This window comes from Lytechinus variegatus, chromosome 13 (genome assembly GCF_018143015.1).
Source record: "Lytechinus variegatus isolate NC3 chromosome 13, Lvar_3.0, whole genome shotgun sequence".
NCBI classification, from domain to species: Eukaryota; Metazoa; Echinodermata; class Echinoidea; order Temnopleuroida; family Toxopneustidae; genus Lytechinus; species Lytechinus variegatus.
In genome coordinates this window covers 18,380,280-18,386,678 of record NC_054752.1, presented here as the reverse complement: position 1 = coordinate 18,386,678, position 6,399 = coordinate 18,380,280, and positions in this window count along the sequence as shown.

The following is a 6,399-nucleotide window of genomic DNA, read 5'->3' as shown; positions in this document are numbered from 1 at the left end:
AAACAAGTTGTGTTTGCTGCCCTCTGTTGATGAGAGGGCGATAGTCCTTTATTTTTGCTAAAAGGGTGGGGGTAGTCTGCTGGGCAAACCCTTCACTCGAAATAAGGGTCTGAATGTGCAGCCTACTCATGCCTTGTGTACTGAAGGCTCTCTCACTCAGTATTGGAACAGCAAGTTTTGTATGTGCTAGTCTATGCGTGGAGGCACACATGTTGATCAAAGTTCCAATGAGGGTCTGTGCCTGCAGACTGCAGGGGGGGGGGGTGAATATCAGGTCTCACTGAACAAGAAGGGAGAGCGTTATTAGTATATATATCTCTGGGTAGGCCCTACTTCTTGTTCTTTAGGTATTGGGTACACTACCCAACACCCCACAGTGGAAGCCAACCGGGCAGGAAACAGGGCCCTGGGAACGATATTTTGACTGCTGGAGGTGCTGATGTAAATTTGAAAAGCAAAAAAAGAGGGGGTTTTCACAACAACATGGAGAACAAAAGCAAATAAGGGTGTTTCACTACATTATTAAGGTAATTTTGGTTATATTTTTCCACTTTTAAACATCTTCCAGAAAACCTGGAGGTGCTGCCTATGGAGAATAATACACGCATCACGCACAAGGAAAATGTTGGGGGTGCTACAATTCAACACCCCCAGCAACATGGCAGAAAGTGGGAAGATATTGATGGCGCGGAGAGAAAATATGCGTTTTAGTCTTTGCTTTGCTCAATTAAAATAAATTTATGAATAAAATGAGCACCGATTAGAAAAAATAAATAAAGCCAATATTTTTTTATACTTAAATACCTAAATGTGACCTCATATTTTACACGCCCCAGGCATGTACCCCTAGACTGTCTTAATCCTTATTTACCCCCCCCCCCCTTTTTTTTGCTTGATTTTAGCATTATCTTAATGAATTTTTTGTTCAAACTAATATTTTTCCCCCAGATCTATGAATAATAAATAGAAAATCGTACTTTTTTACTCACATTATCTCACTGTGTACAGATGAGGGGGGGTTGGGCGCCCCACCCCCCCCCCAAAAAAAAAATCACTACCAAGAAAAAAACAAAGAAAACGAAAGAAAGAAGTTGAAATATGAAATAATTTCTAAGATGTTAAGTGAAACTTAATCAAAAATTTGGATTTTCGTAATAAAAATGTTGATTTTTTTTTGCTCGCTCGCTTCCCCCATCTCACAACTTTTTATTTATTTTCACCGATACGCCATATCTGTCCCGCTCAAAATTGTTGGCTCATTACGCCACTGTATGCCTATACACTGATTCGTGTCACTTTTCAGGTTAGTAATATCACCAATGTAATTGTTTAACTTAAAAAGGATTTACATCCTCATGATTGTGTAAAATAAAAATCCTTTCAATAATTCGTTCCAGGTCTGAATATCAAAAATTTTCAGCCAGTGCTTTAATTTTTTTTTCTAAATCATGAGTTTATGCAAACAATCCTTCAGTGGTCCCTTTCAGGTATATGTCAGTTCGTGCTTCATGCCCTCATATTGTTTGGTTAGATAGCCGACCCGTCGTATTTATAATTACACAATTAAAAGTTTCTTCTGTTCTCAGGTCCATGTACATTTATTCATTCATTTGGGTCTTATGAGATAGTCTCATCTTGCTAGTACAGAGGTAAAGCTTAACTTTACAATTTTAGGACTACCCCCTCCCCCCCCCCAGGAATAACAATAATAAAAATAAAGAAAATAATTTGAATGTATAAATAAATGAATAATGAATAAATGAATGAATAAATAAATAAATAAATAAATGAATAAGTAAATGAATGAATAAATAAATACAGCAAAAAAAAAACAGCTTTAGGTCGATCGCGGAAAATTTTGATGAAATCCTTATCCCTCCCTCCCCCATGCATTGGCAAAAGCTGGAACCCGGCACTAATGTTGATGACCAAAATCTCGGTTAGGATGATTAAACAGTACGTATGAACCAAAAATCTCAGTCATAGGAACATGAAACTCTAGGTCTTTCATAATGATTGCTAATTTTTCCGCCACCGGCATCAGGGCAAACATAATAACGAGTTCATCAAGCAGCAGCCAAGCGGACATAAGCATGATTAGCGTCAAAAGCGATTTCTATAAGCTCCGAAAGCAAATATGACGAGGCGACACCATAATTTAAGACGGGGGCAATGGGGGTGGGGGGGTTATGCCCCAATTCGAACCGATTTTTCCTCCATTCGCACCCATCTTACATTTTTTGGTTCCACCTCATTATGATCAGAGACTACTTGTATACGGATGTGATTTCTCAAATGGCATTAGGATTAAAGAAGCTGGCGTTGTTATACCCACCCCCCCCCCGAAAAAAATGTTCCAAGGGCGAAAAAATAAACAGAAGAAAATTAATACTAAAAGTAAAGGATAACAATATGACATAGATTTTCATTTTCAAAGGTGTTTTGTTTTGTTATTTGGTTGCTTTTTGGGGTGTTTTTTTTCTCAATCGCTGATGTAAATAAGAAACTTTCTCCAGCACGGAATGCTCTGCCCCTCAAATCATGCAATTATGACCCCTCCCCACAAGATTTTTCACGTGATGCTGCAGATATTATTTGCTATAGGCAGCACCACTAGAAATGAGGTTGACAAGAAAAAAATCATTACGTACAACTTTTTTAGCATCACTCGGCCTAGTATGTAAATGTTTATCCCGATGAATTGCGGAATCTTTGAGAGAATCAGAAAAAAGTGAATTATAATGAGGAGGAAAAGCGCAGAGATGAAGACAGAGGGGCTTGATGGGGGCACCCAAGGGACGCTTTTTTTTATTTGTTTCATTATTTTTTTTTGAGGGGGGGGGGACAAAGCTAGCCTCATGCCATAAGATTTCGGAAGCAAATAGAGCCTAATGTACTTTTCAGGGGGTGTAATAGGCCTCCGTAATCAAGCTTTATAATCAATATTGTATTTCTGTATTTTTATACTTTAAAAGAGGAAAGATTTTTTAGTATAATGTTAGTGAATTTTCTAAATATTTTCAGTGAACATTTTTACAATGTTCTTCTTTGCTTTGAGGGAAGAGCAATTATTCATTTTCGCATAAAGACGCTGCGGGATGCAGTCATAAATCTCACAACACGCTGACTGAATAAAAATAAAATGGGAAAAGCAAAGCTGCAAATTCCTTTTTAATGATTGATGTAAAATTATGTGAAATGTTGAAAAGTGTCAGTCTTTGTATATTTCACACTTAAAAGCTTTTCACTACAAGAAATAATGTAATTTCGGAAAAATCAAGCCGTCTTTTATACATTATAAAGAATAAGAAAAAATATTTCATTTCGTATTTTCATTTTATAGAGTACAAAAAAGAACAGTGATTGTTTTACGTCATTCGAGCAAAGTTTAAAACGTCAGATACTTTTCGTCTGATTTCGATGACCTTTCTAACATTAAGCCTCCTTTTATTTTTGTGCGAAGATTATATATTAGAATCAAAATACATTTTGCATGGTTTGGGTTGACTAAGCCTTGATACGGCGCCACGGTATTCTGATTCAGGGGTATATATAAGCAATTCACCTTTTCCCTCAATCATGTCAAAAGGGAGTTGCAGTGTTCACGGCCTGGGCCAATGTTTGATTTAAAAAAAAAGTATATTCCTCCTCCATCCACAGTATTCCCTTCCCTCCATTTGTTTTTGTTTTATTTTTCATTTTACCTTCTTGAAAAATCATAGAGGCAGTCGCCCAGGGCCCCAAGTAATGCCGCATCTGCATGGTACATCAAACACAAATACATGCAACCTTTAGCGTGTGCTTTCCTTTAATGTCCATTAGGGTACATTCTCGCCAGCCCTTTGGCAGAGACAGTGATAATAATCTCTGTGTTTGAGAAAATGTGACGTCTGAAAAGATAAAAATAGAACCTCCGAATGCAGAAATATGTTAATCTCCAAACAGTGAAGACCGACTGTTACATTAATGAATGAATGTCATCACTATCAGAAAAAGAGGGCTTTTACAGGTGAGGGAAGGAAACAGGCGAAGGGATTAATTTGAGTATACCGGTCGGTCAGACTTTTGTTTCAGTGGCGTAGATATGAAAGATGAAGGGGGCAGCCAGGGAATATACCCAACCCGTAATGTAGGCATGTGGTTGATGTAGTTTTATTTATTTTATTTGTTACTTTGCTCTATACATTCTATACGGGTGCATGTGATCGTCTCATGTACGTTACCGGTTATTGGCGTAAAATGGAGAGGGGGGGGGGGGTGTGCTGGGTGTACTCCCCCCTTCATAAGTTCCACAACCATAAAAATGGAGGAGAAACGTACCCTTCTTGAAAAAACACATCGTCCCACAGTGTGTGCCACAGTGTGTTCACAGTGTGGAATACAATATGAAAACACCTTCACACTATTAAATTTGAGCGGTACAGCGGAGTGAATCATTTATTCACATAGTCGACCATGAGAACACGCTTTGAACAGTCACACTGTCGAGGTGTTCACAGTGTGAAAATAATTAGATTCACACTTTGAATTGAGCATTTTTACAATGTGAATAATATTTCTACATAGTCCACTGTGTTGACACACTGTGATCACACTATATGGCAGTCTTCTTTCCAGCATGGAGAGAAAGAAAAGATAATATAAAGGGTGAAATTGAATAGTATTTTTCTGAAATTTATGTAAAAATCGTTCGAAAACTTAGATTATCTTTTTAACAAGTCAACATTTTCGCTCGCTCGCAACTTAAAGGAGAATGAAACCATTGGAACAAGATAGCTTGTTTAAAAACAGAAAAATCAAAGAAACAGATCAACAAAAGTTTGAGAAAAATCGGACAAATAATGAGAAAGTTATGAGCATTTGAATATTGCGATCACTAATGCTATAGAGATAGCAAATTGGCAATGCGACAAAGATGTGTGATGTCACTTGTGAACAACTCTCCCCATTACTTTAGTATATATTTCACTTGAATTGCCTCTTATCACATCTATCAATAGATCATGCGTTCTTTCTACATGAGGGCATGTAATACATATTTTTTAAGAATACATCTTGGATAAAGAGTTTGTATCATCATCAGAAAAAGTAAAAAGAGACATTTCGAGGGTATTTTATAGTCCACCAAAGGGAAAGTTGTTCATCAGTGACATCACACTTCCTTGTCGCATTGCCAATGGGAGGATCTCCATAGCATTAATGATTGCAATATTGAAATGCTCATAACTTTCTCATTATTTGTCCGATTTTTCTCAAACTTTCTTTATTCTTATTCTTTGATTTTTCTGTTTCTACCCAAGCCTATTTGTTCCAAAGGTTTCATTCCCCTTTAATGAAATCTTGCTCCATATGTCATATTCTGCCCAAAAGCCAACTTCGGACCACCATGACCACTGTTTCCAGATGAAAGCTCTCACTCGCCCAAAACAGCATCACTTATTTATCACATGATTATCAAATCAAAACAAAAACCTTACCTCTAACCTTACCACGAACATTATAAAGATATAAATCATTCTGACAGCCAAGACGAAAATCAATCTATGTTGTAATGAGAAAGGAAATTAAAGAGTAATGGCGCGTGACCATCCTTTGGTCCTCATTTCCCCCCGAATATTGCATGGCCCTCTGCAGATCTAATAAACATCATTCGATATATATTTCTAAAAACATTACCAGGGACTAGACAATATTGAAGACGTAGTGCCTTCAGAGAACTTTCGGCGTGCCCATGAAGTCGCCAAACTCGCCTTTTTGATGTTCTATTGCTCAGTATTGATCAATTTAACTTGTTTTCTTAATATTCAAAGTAACAGGTGCAATGCACTCTAACTGTAATATATAGGGCAAAAACTTATATATACGAGACCCGCACTCAATTGGTAATTCAATCCGAATGACGGGTCGAAATAGAGAGCTACGTTCGTTCTCAACTTTTTACAGGGGCAGATCCAAGGGGGGGGGGGGCTTTGAGAAGCAAAATTAAAATTTGTAATGTAAAAATGCCATTAAAACAGAGGTGTACCACCTCTTTTAAAATTGAAGACCTTTTTTTTTCTTTTCAAATATTTTCGGTTACGAAATATCCTTAATTTGTGGTTGAAAACTTTTTGGGGGCTTGTCAAAATTTTCCTACAAAAAAATTGCCCTCCCTTTTGGAAAATCCTGGATCCGCCCCTGACTTTTTACAATCCATAATTCAATAGGTAGGTCTAAATATGTGGTTTACTAGGGCATTAATAAACAAATTCGTAAAAAGTGACTTCATGAATCGATAAACAACTATTTTGTCACCGAATGGGTCAAAATATATATTTTGCGCATAATGAAGACCAATATGTTACCTTATTTATATCCATATATTCTAATAACTAAAACATCTCTGTTGATTTGCCTAAG